General features: G+C 41.2%; 1 protein-coding gene across 1 annotated transcript in view; it reads left to right on the top strand.

Annotated features, from left to right (window-relative positions):
* Nucleotides 1-14718, top strand: part of ALK (ALK receptor tyrosine kinase) — a 761479-nt gene that overhangs the window by 436155 nt on the left and 310606 nt on the right. The gene's annotated exons all lie outside the window — the stretch shown is intronic.

Below are 14718 nucleotides of genomic sequence, written 5' to 3'. Positions count from 1 at the left end.
TATATATATCTTGGGAATGGAGAATTCCTGCTTCTAATTGGTAGGACTGCCAGACAGGCCACCACGGGTCTCATTCCAACTGCTACCAGCCAGCTTCGTGAACTTAACTAACAAGCCTTTATTTTTTGATGGGGAAGAGAAGTTTACTCTGAGTCTTGAACTCCTTTCTTCAAAATGGGAGTGTTTGGAGTAGGTGATCCTCTAGCTTCCAAATGCTATACTCGTGTGAATCTGTTTCCTTGGCTTTTTCATGCCACCATCTCTGACTGTGCCCAATTATAGTGATGATCCAACTCCACACTCTCCCCACTGGTGGGACAAATAGACACTCATTAGGAAAAAGTGAAACCCTTGGTTGAATAATAATGTCATTACATACTTAATCAGGGTGGCTGTGAGCACAAACAGCTCCTTTTTGCAAATTAGAAAAAGCCCCTCTGCTCTTGGCCGACAATGAGCAAATTAGAAGATGCACGAGCAAAAGGCCATGGCTTGGCAAGTGGAGCCTGGCTCCATTGGGGCCCCTCTGCTCCCCTCAGCAGAGTGTTCCAGAGCAGGCCCAACCTGCACAACTGCACCCCAAGACCCTGATTTCAACCCTCAAGACAACAGACGTGGCACTTGTGGTGGCTCCAGTACTCCCATTTTATGGATGAAGTCGAGACAGAGAAAGCATCAGTAATTTCCTCCACATCTCACAGGCCCTCCACCCACATACCAAGACCCTACAGGCTTTAGATTTTGAAAAAAATCACATTTCAAAATTTTATTCTGTTTCATTTTTGCATATTTATCATCAATAAGTGTATTTCCTTGCCTAAGTAGCCTGACAAATAATGAAGGATATCTCCCAACCTGCTCCACCCAACCCAGTCACTGTGCCTCCCTTTCCATTTTTTAGGTCATATTTGGTCATTAATCATATCACTCACAGTCAAAATGCCATCTCATCTGGAAGGAATAGAGCTGCAATATTGGGAGAGCATAGAATAAATACTGAGACTCATAATTCTTTGTCATCCTCTCAGCTCCCATATGCACTTACTGAAATGCATTTGGCCAAATTGGCAGGGGGGGATGTGGAGAGGAAGAAATGAATCCTAACAAAATTAGTAGTAATGGCATTAGAAATTGTATTTTGACTTATACTATTGTTACTTATTATAAGTAATAGTATTATAACAATATCAGGAGTTCTCAATTAGTTTTGTATTTTTTGGACTTAAGAAGGAAGAAAAGAATTTAAATTTACTTTTTGGACCAGGAGAGCAATAATCATTTTATGACTATATTCATTCTCTTAGCCTCATATGAAAAAGGTGACCAGGGACTAGTTATAACAAATGATCATGCCTTATTTTTCAAGGCACCCTACATGACTGAAACAATATGATTTGTTGAGTTCCCATGTGAGCAGAATATTGAACCTTAAAGGAAGAAAAAGATTCTGTCTTCAAGGGATTTGCCCTCTTGATAGGAATGCAGCGCCTGGACACACAAAAGAATTATAATGAGTTTTGCAAAGATTTACAAATTTTCATTGAGTGCTGATTAGCAGAGAGCAACAGAGCATGGGTCTGTGTGGAGTTTAGAGAGGAGAGGAGGAAGGAGAGCGGGCTGAGGTCAGTGGGGATGGTGGGGATGCGTGTGCTGCTGCGAGCCCTGGTACACTCAGTAGCAAGCACCATGCTGACCTAGACCAAGGTTCTGTTCATATTTGAGCAATGAATTGAGGCAGAACATAGGCCAGTGGTAGGGTGGGAGCCAGGTATTGCCAACCAAGGGAGTGGTACGCGACCTGGAGAACATTTGCAGGGCTCTGGTGGAAGAGCCTGTGATGACCACAATCATCAGAATCTTTTTTTTTTTTTTTTTTTTTGAGATGGAGTTTCACTCTTGTTGCCCAGGCAGGAGTGCAATGGCACCATTTCGGCTCACTGCAACCGCCATCTCCCAGGTTCAAGCAATTCTCCTGCCTCATCCTCCCTAGTAACTGGGATTACAGGCACCCACCACCATGCCCGGCTAATTTTCATATTTTTTAGTAGAGACGGGGTTTCACCATGTTGTCCAGGCTGGTCTCGAACTCCTGACCTCAGGTGATCCACCCACCTCAGCCACCCAAAGTGCTGGGATTACAGGCGTGAGCCATCGCGCCCAGCCTCATCAGGATTTTAAGATGGTGAATCTATAGTGCCTAGAATGTGATGATGATTGTGGTCATTGTTCCAGGTGCTGTGGATTCACTATCCTGAAATCCTTACAACAACCTTCTTGAGCAGTGACAGCAAATGGATATCAGCCAGTATGCCAACCCCATTTGGTTGGCAGTGGTTACTTGGCACATGGTGTAGGTTGCATCCAGATTTGATGAGGAAGGGAGCCATGATGGCTACTGGGGTCTTCCATGGGCAAAGTGTGGTGGTATACATGGCAAATATTTGTCATCTCTATTCTAAGAGATTTCCCTTGATTAGATTATAAAACCTGAAAAAAGTTATTTTCATAAACTTATATATAATTGCTTTATTATGAAGCTAGGAGAAGGTCATATTAGAAAAAGTTATCTCTTCCTCAAGGCATTTTTTTTATTTGTTGTAAAATTGTCATAATATACTAAGTTTTACACAGCCAGCCACTCTACTACTATCTTCTGGAAAACTGTCATTAAAAAACATAAAGATCTATAGCATCGATGACGCAAATACCTTAGATGTGGCATCCTGTGCAGGACACAGCCTGCGCCACCATATGCGGTGACCTTGAACCAAGTGTGAATCTAAATTTGCCTGTATTAGTTCCACGAGCCCACACTGCCTGATGAAAAAGTGAGTGAGTTGTGGAGGAAAGGCAGTACATTTTTATAAGACCTTAACATTTTGACAAATAAGTTTGGATCTGATGTAATAAGCAACGAGCAAAAAGGCTGTTTATAAGCATATGCTATCCTACATTTAGATATTTATAGATTGAATAGCTATAATCTTTTGCATTTTATAAAGAACATTACAGTGTTTAAAAATACTTCAGATAAGTTATTTCATTTGATCCCTACATGGCTACAGTCTATTCCTGAGCAAAGAACTGACATGGGAAAAAGGGGGTCGCAAAGGGAGGGGGATCTCAGCATAAGAGTTCTATAAAATGTTCCTCTTTTAGAAAGGAAATGTGAGGTTGTTCTCTTTTCCTCAACTAGGTTAGGATTCTCTTAACTGAAACTGAAATATGCATTTCATTATTTAATTTATCAGCATCTCGAGTAGACTTGTTAAATCATAGCTCCATTCATTGGATGTGCCAGCATAATTAATTACACCGTGAAACCTCCTGACAGTATCTTCCAGGGACCAAGAAGAAAAGACGAAACACAAGAAAACAGAAAAATCTGGGTCAATGTGTTACATATTCATGATAGGCTTCGTCAGCTTGAGTCCTGGCTTTCTCTCTGATTGAGTAACTTTGGGTAAGTCACTTCCTGTGTTTCCTCCTCTTTCAAAATAAGGAATAGATGATCTTTATCACTCAAGGTCCGAGGAAGAAAGAGATGGCACATTCAGATTGGATAATTTGGGGTGAGTCTGATCAGGGAGATTCTTTACAAAGGTGTAGGCAGGATAAGAAAACCACCAGGGCTAGTAACTAGCACTAGTATGCCAGGGCTAGTAACCATCAGTAGCCCAGCCCTGAGAGGGGAAGGCATGATTGCTAGAATCCAAAGGGAGAAGAGTTTTGTAGAGAAGGTTGTCTTGAGAGAGGAAGGGACCTTGACTTGGGAACACACTGTGTGGTGCCACAGGAAAGGTACCAGAGAAATAAACACTCCTATGCCACCCTCCTCCCTTGCTCTGATCTCCTGTGGTGTTCCCCATTGGCCAAACACAGCCGGAAGCCAGAAAACCAGGGAGGCAGGATGCACTTCATCCCCTTCAGCCTCCTGCAGCACAAAGTAGACAGGAAGGAGCAGAGAGCAGAGCTGGGGTAGGCAGGAGGGAGCTGGCACACTTCCTAAGTCCGCCCCGGCACTGTGAACCTACTTCATGCATATTAAACATCCCGTTCTCTTCAAAGAATTTATATTATTTTTTTTGAGTAGAGAAGATGCTAGCATCTTGGATTAAAACATCATAAGGCACAGTCTGCTATCGCAGGTGAGCAACATCTATGTTTTGAATGAATGAATACATGCAACAAAATAGTCCCTGCTGACATCCAATAGTGAGGAACTAAGAGACTCTATGTGCAACATACAAATGCATGCATACACACACACACACACACACACACACACACACACACGAGTCTCTAAAGAGCTTTGAGCTTCTCACAAAAGCATGGAATTTACTAGGCAGGAAGTCAATCCTGGGACTCAAGCCTTGAGACAAAACCCATCAAGGCATCCAAAGGGTCCTATTGTAATGGCACCTCAAAGACCAGGCGGACCTGGAACCCAAGGATTCTAGGCCAGGGAACGATTCAGGGAGCAGCTAGCACAACCCACCCCTTTATGTTCCAGGCTGGGTTACCTCAAACTGCAGAGGGGCTGGACATGCCGGGCACCCATGCCGAGGGGGCAGCACCTGTGTTGAAGTCATCTACAGCTGTCACTCTCCCACCCACCCCTTAAGACTCACTGTCTCACTCCTAGGATCATGGCCCTCAAAGGGTGGGAAAGTTTGCTGTTTTAAAGATCTCCAAGCCCCAGACTGAGTAGGCCTTCTGAAGACCCTCATTCAGCAAACTGTCTGTAGTGTTAGCATCTGCCTACCATCCCAGATTTCTCTGGCAGCTCCTGTCTCATTTTTTAAAATTCTGCTCTCCCACACCATGAACAGAGACCCAGAGCAGACCAATACCAGGTCTGGAGGCCTCAAAGCTTGAGGCTGTTCTCTTGATACTATTATTACCACAAATCATAATAGAAACAAAACTGCCATTTATTCTGCACCTTCTGGGTGCCAAGCTCTCAGTCAGGAAATCCAAATACCTAATCTCATCTAAGCCTCCCATCACATTGGTGGATCTAAGCCACCCATCTAAGCCACTCATCGCATTGGTGGATTCTGCTTCTTATTGCCTATAGGAGGACCCTTAGATAGGTCCTCGGGCATGGAGCAACCTGCCTGAGGGGCCATCACAAGTTAGCCGAGAGCCGGTATATCTTTCTGCATCCACCCCACTATGTCCCCTCCCTTCTGTCAGAATCAGACATGGAAGGATCAAAGAGCCTTCGCCTTCATTGTGTTGAACTGTCAGGCCGTTTCATCCTGACAGTGCTGGCCTTGTGACGAGAGCCTCATTGGACTACATAACCAACCAAGTCCTAAGGGCTTTGTGTGGTACCTCCCAGGGAGCCTTGTTCACCTGCTTCCAAAGTGCTCTCTAGAAGACAGAAAGGAACTAACACTGATCGAGGGCACACCTATGTGCTTGCTGCGCTAGACAGGCCTCATCACTTAATGCTCCTACAACCTTGTGAAGTAGGACTTATTATCCCCATTATACAGATGAGGAAACTGAGACCTACCCAAAGACTAAAAAGTGAAGTCAGTTTTGTTTTGAAAGCCAATGTTCTTTTCACTGCATGCCACTCCCTCAGAGAATAAAAGAGGAAACAGGAAGGCTAGACAGAACATGCTAGTCAACCTCTCAGTGATGCAGGGACCTCCTAGAAACACCCTAACAAGGACTCATTTTGTTATGGAACAGACAGCTCATTCTGTTATGGGACACCTGGAGAAAACACAATGCATCACTCTCTGATATATACGCCTTTGCCCTCGGTTGAGTTGTAGGGCAGAGTTTGGGGATGAGGCGAAATTAGGACCCAAAACAGCGGAGTAGTTAAGGCAACTGGAGATGCCAAAATCTGAGGAATGAGTTACCCAGGCGGAGCTATTTGAAAATCTGATGGGCTAGCCATCCAGTCTTCATCCCAGTGTCAGATAAAAATGTTAGACAGGACAGGGCAGAGGACAGAGAGACACCAATCCACACTCCTTGCTATTGACGCTCAAGTAACTGTAAATCCACTTAATGCTGTTATCGACTAATCCACATCTATCATATTACTCAAAAGGATAGCAGGAGAGATTTCATCAAAAGCTGAAATGAGATGCATGCTCTCTACTGCATTCCTCTACCTGCCAAGTGCCAAGCCAATCAGAAGAGAAAACGAGATTGGTTTGCATGCTTGATTCTGAGTTTACCCACAGTGGCTTTTCAATGATTCCTGCATTCTTTTCTAAATACTCCCAAACCATCTGGTTAGAAATCTGTTTTTAAATTTGTTCAAGGATCTATGCCAATATTACCACTATGAAGTTGATTTTTCGAATCAAAACAGTAACCTACATCTAATCTGCAACCGACATCTGCATAGCTGGAAAGCCATGGGTTCCATCCCTAGTTTAGACAACCAAACCCTTGATGTTATTTACATCTGCTCTCAAAAATCATCTTTAAGAATCTTTACAAAGAGCAGAGGAAGTTCCTCATCCATATTCTCAGCTTTTTTCTTATCAGGCAGAACTACTGGACCAAACTGAAGTCATCAAACTTGGGCTAAGTACCTACTGACTGTGTGCAGAAACAGCTAGGCCCTGGAGAGATCCAGCACTGAATAGGGTCCAGTGGGGGATGACGTGGAGTCTACCCCTTAGGCCCTGATTCTCTTTTCCCACTTCTAATGACTTTCTCTCACTCTTTTTAAGCAATCCTCACCCAAGCCATCAAGGGCCTTCATCATTTTCTCGCTTCTTATAAGGTCAGACACTATATTTCATTTCTCAGTGCATCTGCAGTGGCTAGCTCCATGTCTTCCATGGAAAACACACTCAAATACACACTTGTAACAATGATGACAATGTTGATGATGGGTTGCAGCAAGACACAGCCTAAAGATAAATGAATCTCTGATTCAGAAAGAAAGGGTTATAGAAACACATTAAATATAGCATTGTCAAGTAATGTGATTACGTATTAAAGCTAGCCCTACAATACTGTAATTGGAAATGGTAACCATGGCATATTCTTTGAGCCAGACCCAGGGTGATATTTTTCATGATTAGCTTTTGATTAATCCTACTAGATAGATATTTCATTTACTGTCTATACATTTTTTCTTAAGGATTTAATTGATTGTGCAATTTATAAGTATTAGAATTGCTGTTATGTAAATGAATTTTCAGCATCCAATTCACCTTTAAGGTAATTAAATTAAGTGTGGTTACTTAAGAACGTTAGACATCTGTGAAAAGTGCCTGAGAAAAATTTGTTTTGCTTAGAAGAGGGGGAGGCCTAGTATGTTTCTCTTCTCTTGTTTTGTGCTTCTCTCCGAGCCTGGGTTCTCAGCACTCCCTGCCCCTTTAGTCACTGCCTTCTTGCCTCTCCTGCTGGCACTAACTAATTTGTCAGTTAAAGGAGGACACACATTGAGTGAAAGTAACAACCTGTTTCATTAACAAGCTCAGCTGCTTCCAAGAGAAACCAGAGGGACTGGCGTTCCTTGCTGAGACACTCCTCTCCTCAATTTGTTGAATTGTTTTCTAATTTTGTTGGAATAATGTTGCTCGTGGTATGTGTATTCAACATCAATTTTAGAATCAAAGCTCAGTTGTCAGGTTTAGTAGATCAGGGAACTGAACTTACCCTTCCCTGCCTGCTGGATGAATAAGGAGAAAAGTCTTTTTCATACTTAGTTGCACAGGATTGATGGAGAGTAGAGAGAGCATGGAATTTTGAGGTACGCAGGCTTGACTTTCATTCAGTTCAATTCATTCATTCGTGCAATCAGCACATACTTAACTGAGTACATATTATGAACTCGGCCCTGTTCTAGGCACTCTGAGAGACACTAATGGATCAGCCTCGAAAACCTGATTCTACAGGGACTTTGGGCCCACACTCCATATCTGACTAACCACATAAGACATTAGACATGTTTCTTCAGTTCTCTGAGCCTCAGTTTCCTCATCCATAAAATGGGAATATTGTGAGTAAAACTTTTCAAAGAATAAAATAAGATAATGTTTATTAAGGACTTATAGCATAGTTCTGAATTTGGGGACCATGGATCCTTAGAGGACCCTGGAGAGAATCGAGGGGCCTGTGGACATGGATGGAAAGAAAGACATTTTTATTTTGATTACTTCTAACTGAAATGTAGCATTTCTTCCATTGTAAATGCAGGTAAAAATTCACTACTACTACAGTAATAGGAGTCTAGTCTATGTGATTTTGTCAGTAATAGAAATCACATGACAGCTGTTGTAGACATCTTGAAATACTGCTGAAGTTCATCACTACATCAAAATTATAGATGTTATTAGATCTGCCATGCGATGGTTATTTCATGTGTTTATAAACAAACACATACATTATTGCAGCATAACTTTTTAAAAACTGTATTTCAGTATATCTGGTTTCCTTTGTAGTTCTACATATTTGAAAACATTACTCTGGGGAATCTATGTGCTTTACCAGTCTGTCAAAGAGGCCCGTGACATCCATAAAATCCAAGGGCCTGATTTAGATGTTGTCAAACACAGTGGTTCTCAAATTTGAGTATATGTTGGAATCCCCTGAGGGGTCTGTTAAAACATAAATTGCGGTTCCCCTCTCCCCAAACCGACCATCACCTCCCAAGTCTCTGACTCAGTAGGCTGGAACGAGGCCAAATAATTTGCATTTCTAACAAGTCCCCAAATGATGCTGATGCTGCTGATCTAGGGACCACACTTTGAGAACTAGTGGTCTAAGTATATAGCAAGTATTTAAACCCCTTTCTCCCCAACATTGACCTGGCACATGAATACTTTCAGGTTATTGGAATGCTACCAAATGATCCAGAACAGCATATTAACACGTCATCTGACTCTGCTGGCCAGGCCACACTGAGTGTTAGCCCCTCTTCCACCCAAGGACAACGTCATATGACCCTGCTGGGCTGCTTGCAGCCTCAGCTCTTCCCTATCTCTAGCTCCAGCTCTGACTTGGCACAGACAATTTCAGAAGCACTGAATATTCTGGGATTTAACATCAAGGCATACACACTGCCTAGCCAGCTCTAACCCTTTGTCCCTTGTACCCAGGGATGATACCTAGCTTCTGCTTTATTACATGGTACATGAATCCCTGGCCCATGCGCTAGTTCCTATAAGACAAGAGCCTGTCCCCATGTTCCAGGTTTGGAGTCCTGGCCAGCATGTGGTACAGCAAACACGTTTCTGCCACCTATAGATTTTCCACCTTCCTGCATTTATAAGCATTGCCTGCTATTGGCTCTCTTATTGACATGCTTCTTTCTTTTGCAGGGCCACTTTCGCTTCATAACACCTGCATAACCAGCTGTCTAATGCCATGTCCTTCAGATACCAGATCCTAGGCCTTTCCAGAGCTCAGCACCTGAGACAGCTCCTCATCCCTAGAATAGGCTTCTTAGATCCAGGCTCCAGGATGTCTCATCCTGGTGGAGTTCACTGTGAAACACTGCTTCATGCCTTAAATAACTCATTTTTCATGCTTTTCTATTTGGGGCAGTATTGAGTATCAGATTAATATAACATCTTTGGAGGGCCAGGCACAGTGGTTCACATCTGTAATCCCAATACTTTGGGAGGCCAAGGTGGGAGGATCACTTGAGCCCAGGAGTTTGAGACCAGCCTGGGCAACATTGGGAGATGCTGGCTCTATAAAAAAATTAAAACTTAGTTGGGCAAGGTGGTGTGCACCTGTAGTCCCAGCTACTCAGAAGTTTGACGTGGGCAGATTGCTTGAGCCCAGGAGGTCAAGGCTCACTGTTACCACAACACTGCACTCCAGTCTGGGCAACAGAGCAAGACCTTGTCTCTAAAATAATGATAATAATAATAATAATAATAATAATAATAATAAAACATCTTAGGAAGAGCTTATATTTGTAGAATATTGAATTCAATTAATCATTTATTGAGCATCTTTTAAGTACTAGGCATCATGCCAAGCCTTAGGGATAGAAAGTCAAAAAACTAAGATACAGACCTTGTTTTAAGAAAGGCACAGGCTAATATGAGATCTAAACATATAAGTAAGTAATTGAGGGCTCTTTTCATCTCCTTTGTGTATTCATTCACATAGTTCTGCTCTAGTTAGTCGTTCATTGCTAATTCTGCTTTAAGTGGACTATTTTTAGATCCTGACAATGATCAGTTTGGGCTTCTCCTTTGGCAGAATCTTTTAGTTGTTTTGTTTTCTTTTCAGAGCTTGTGGCCCCATTCACTCCCCCAGTGATTACTGGTCTGAGATGGCTAATAAAGTGATAAACCACTTATTTGCTCCATGAAACCAAAGTAACAAACTTAGACAAAGACAATGGCGTTCCTAGGTGGAGGAAGACAAGGCTGTGATCACAAGTGTTTGACAAACTTCATTTTCTGCTAAGCCTACCTGGTATTCCACTTCCCATCCCCTCATCTCCCTTTGAACATACACTGTGGTTATGGAGTTCCACTGGGACTGAGCAATTTGAAGTTCTCCCCATACTAAATAAGAATTGAAGATCATGAGTACATGGTGAAAAAAAAGAATGCTACACATAATTTTTTTCCATTCTTTGATTTTTTCAACCAACTTCAGTGAAATTTATGAAATATGACCATGAAAGCTATCTGGATTCTTACCAATATTATCTGGTCCAAGTCAATCCTACCACTCCAATACCATCAGTCATGCCAGGGAAACTGCTTGACATACCCTGAACTAGCGCTGTTCTGCTCCAGTGCTGCTGCGATTAATTAGATGTTTAGGAGAGCTGGTGAGTCTCCGGTGTTTGAGTCTACATTTGGGGGTTAGGGAATGAACCCACCATTCTGCTGCATACAATAGTGTGATGAAACACTGCTTATGTAATAAGAAGTAAGCACCTGGTGGAACATGGTGACAGATTATTAAGAAGTAAATAGCAAGAACTTGTCAGTTGCCTGAAAAGCAGGCTGTGAAACTAAAAGAATGCCAATAATTTAGTCATTCACATAGGAATATATAAATAGCACATGCTTTGTCCAGAAAACTGTTCTGGGGTTACCTAGAACTGCATATGAGATGAACCCAGCTGCTACAAAGTTAAGTCAAATAAGGCAGACAGAATGTAAAGGGATGTTAGTGCTTTTCTGTGTGCACATGCATATGTGTATAACTAGTATAAAAGAGTCCAACAGGAAAAAAAAATGACAACCCAAGAAAATAAACTGAGCAGAGAAGCCCAAAGTAACTCCAACCACACTGGGCCCGTCTGTCTTTGAATTTGAGCTGAGCTCCAGGAACAAGCACGGGATAGCAGGCAGCTTTTGGAGAGAGGGAGATGCATAAGTTGTGAGTTCTTGATCTGGTGCCATCTATGGCCTTGGTTCTGTCTCAGTAAAATGACAACTAGCTCAGTAAGTGGGTGGTAAATTAAATGAACTAATGTTTAATACCTAGTAAGGTGACCGATACATAACAGGCACTGAATACATGTCTCCTCATCATCATCTAAAAATCATGTGAGCTAGGGCAAGGTGGATACCAGTAAGCTTATATTTCATATTAGGAAACTGAGCCTCAAAGCAGCTGAGTTGCTCAAAGTCACAGAGTTGTTAAGCTGCAGAGATAGGACTTCAACTTTGAATCTGAGGCTCTGTGTACTACGCCAGGTTGCTTCTCATTTCACATTTTGACAGATTAACAAACTCAAAGAGAATCCTTTTTTGATATCAAAGTTGGACCACCTTTCCGCAGACTCTAAGCTAGTACTTGGAAAAACAGTCCCTCCTCGTTGTCTAAAGTAAATCCTATTCCCTCAGCTTTGGGGACACAGACAGCTATCTGGGGGCATGGGGATTCCCCGTCACACTGCTCTCCCACCTCAGGCTCAATTGCTGTCCTCTCTACAGCCCAGCTCTGGTAGGAAGCATCCATTCAAACTCCCCTACATGCTCATCTGTTTATTTCAGTCCCTTTTGGACCAGGATCCCAAACTGGCAATTCTTAGAAATCCAATTTTGTCTACTTTTTTGATGACTCTAAAGTGCAGAAAGTTAGAGTATTGCTTTTTAATTAATTCTACTTTCCAGAAGCTCAAAATGCATAGTCCTACTTCCTGAAGAAAAGGTTCCCCTCTAACTCTACTGGAAACATTGATATAGGTCAGTTGGTTGGCATTGTATTCGCCATTGTTACCCTTTTAGGACTCCACTTTAGAAAAGCTTACATTTTAAAAAATTGCTGTCATTTAATTACATAGGCAGTTGACTTAAGCTTTATTTTTTTCCATTAAATGAAAATTAAATTAAGCTCATTATTGTATTAGACAAGCATTGATTGTGCCCACTTTGGTTTTAATTAAACGCTACTATTCATTATTTCCTCCTCTGTAGTGCTTTAAATTTTCTTTGGTATATAATTTGGGGTAACCACGATATCAGTAAATTATCCCTCATAAATAATATTCAAAGAGAAAGACAAACAAAACACTGTGAAAGCAATTTGAAGGTATTTGCTTCTTGCTTTTAAGTTACTGGTAGGATATTTATCAGTGAATATTTTTCCATGTTGCTCCTTTGTTATAAAACAGGGCATGCCCATATCTCTCTTAAGCAGCTCTGACTTTTGCAGTTAATGGCTGACTTCAAGACGTCATTGATCTTTAAAATGTGCTGACTTTATGTGCAACACTGAAGTTATGGTCCAGGGGGCAGGTGTTTGAATTTAAGTCTAAGAACATTATCAGAAAGGTTCAGAAAAATGCCCAGAGAAGCTTATTTCATTTTCTCTTTAGCATTTATGAAGCACTCATTTCATACCAAACAGTCTCTGGGGTCTTTCCAATGCAGGAATGATAGAGAACCACAGTCTCCATCCTTCTGGTACTTGTATTCTAAAGGGTAAGAGATAATATACTATATACTGATCCTCATCCACCAAGAAAACAAGATTCTCCATTATTAACTTGGCGACTGTGCCTTGGCCATTATTTTGCAAATCTAGACTTTGAGCAAGATGGTGTATTTTGCACTACTCTGCTCTAAATACAGCACAAGGAGAGATACCATGGGAATGACATAACTGTCCTGAACAATACAGACACCATGTTTCCATCTCTCAAACCCAGAACAGAAATGGAAAGTAGTAAGCAGATCAAGCTGCAGGCCAGCTGAGCTCTGGGGCAGGAAGCAGCCCATACGGCCAAGAATTTGGCCTCTGTGTGGTAAATACTTCTAAGGATGACCAGCCGAGCTGAAAGGCCAGGGCCAGGATCAGTGCTTGCAGCCGGGGTTCACAGGAGATAAGCTCCCACAACCATAAAAAGGAGCCTAAAAAAATGCCACTGAGGCCACTGTTTTTTGCAAGCTGCGGTCCTAGGAACAATATCTTATGACTTGGACCTTAACCAAACTGCCCAGAGATTGAATCTGGTTCTGACCTTGAGGGAGGAACAAACAGAGGCAATAGAAACAGCCAGACAGGAAGGTGTGAGCCTGGCTGGGGAAGGGGAGGACCTGTAAACAAACACCCATCAAGCAAAAGGAGCCTAGCCTTCAAGTACAAAATTCTAAAATGTAAAACTCTGCCAAGAAAGCAAGCCAAAAACCAATCATTTGCATATGAATGCTCTTCAGATTAATAGAAATTTTTATACCAGTCTGAATAAACTTTCAAACAAATACATTTAAGATATACTTGAATAGATACAGGAAAGAAATCTTTTGTTTAAAAAGAACTAGAAGTTATGAAACAGAATCAGGCTGAAATGAAATGAGAACAGGTAGATATGGAAAAACCAATTATATATATTAGAAATGCAGAAGATGGTCACTAAAAATAAAATCGAAATGAATTAAAAATAAGTCTTAAAGTGTCAGCTCAGCCGCTAAGATGAACTCTGGGATGGTCTTGTTCAAATGGAAAATTAGAGGATTAGAATATCCATTTGGTGTTTACTCAGAATGCAGCAGAGATTGTCTAAATATTTGAAAAAGTGATTTAGAGACATGGAAGATAGAGAGGCGCATCAGGAGAGGAGAGTGGAGGAGATGGCGGAGAATCAATACTTGGGAAAACAATTTGAGTATTTTCTAGAACTGAAGAAAGACAGAATTATTTAGATAAAAGATTCACTCCAAGTAGGCAGCAGGATTAAGATACATCTCCCCCTAAACAAATTATAGTGAAACTTTAGATTATCAAAAGTAAAGAAAAAAAAAACACTAAAAGCTAAGAGAATATTTTTAAAGGGATTACCTATAATCAGAAAGACATCCAATCTGTCATTAGCAACAACAAAAACAACAGAAAATAGTAGGTCAATACTTTCAAAGTGCTGACAAAGAGGAGTTGTCAACAGAATTTTGCAGTCATTTAAAGTAGTGTTAAGGAATAACTTACAAATAAAGATGTTTTCAGACTTATCAGGATTAAGAGAGTGTAAAATTTATAGATCTCATGAAAAGACTCTTTAAGGATGTATTTCTTGAAGAAAGAAAACAAAGTTTAAGGGAAGGTATATAAAACAAGGTACAATAGGTAGCACTAAAATGAACAAATTTGGTTGGTAAATTTTTAAACATTACAATTAATCATTGATTACAAGAAATGATTTAGGGTATCTAAAAATTATGAAACTAAAACACTAGAAAAAATTGGAGGTGGTGTTCAGTGTGTACTTAAATCTTGCTAAGTTCCATATTTTGAGGGGAAGAAGAATAG

This window comes from Piliocolobus tephrosceles, chromosome 15, assembly GCF_002776525.5.
Source record: "Piliocolobus tephrosceles isolate RC106 chromosome 15, ASM277652v3, whole genome shotgun sequence".
In the NCBI taxonomy this organism is placed as follows: Eukaryota; Metazoa; Chordata; class Mammalia; order Primates; family Cercopithecidae; genus Piliocolobus; species Piliocolobus tephrosceles.
The sequence above is the reverse complement of the archived record's forward strand: the minus strand, read 5'-3'. Positions and strand labels throughout refer to the sequence as shown.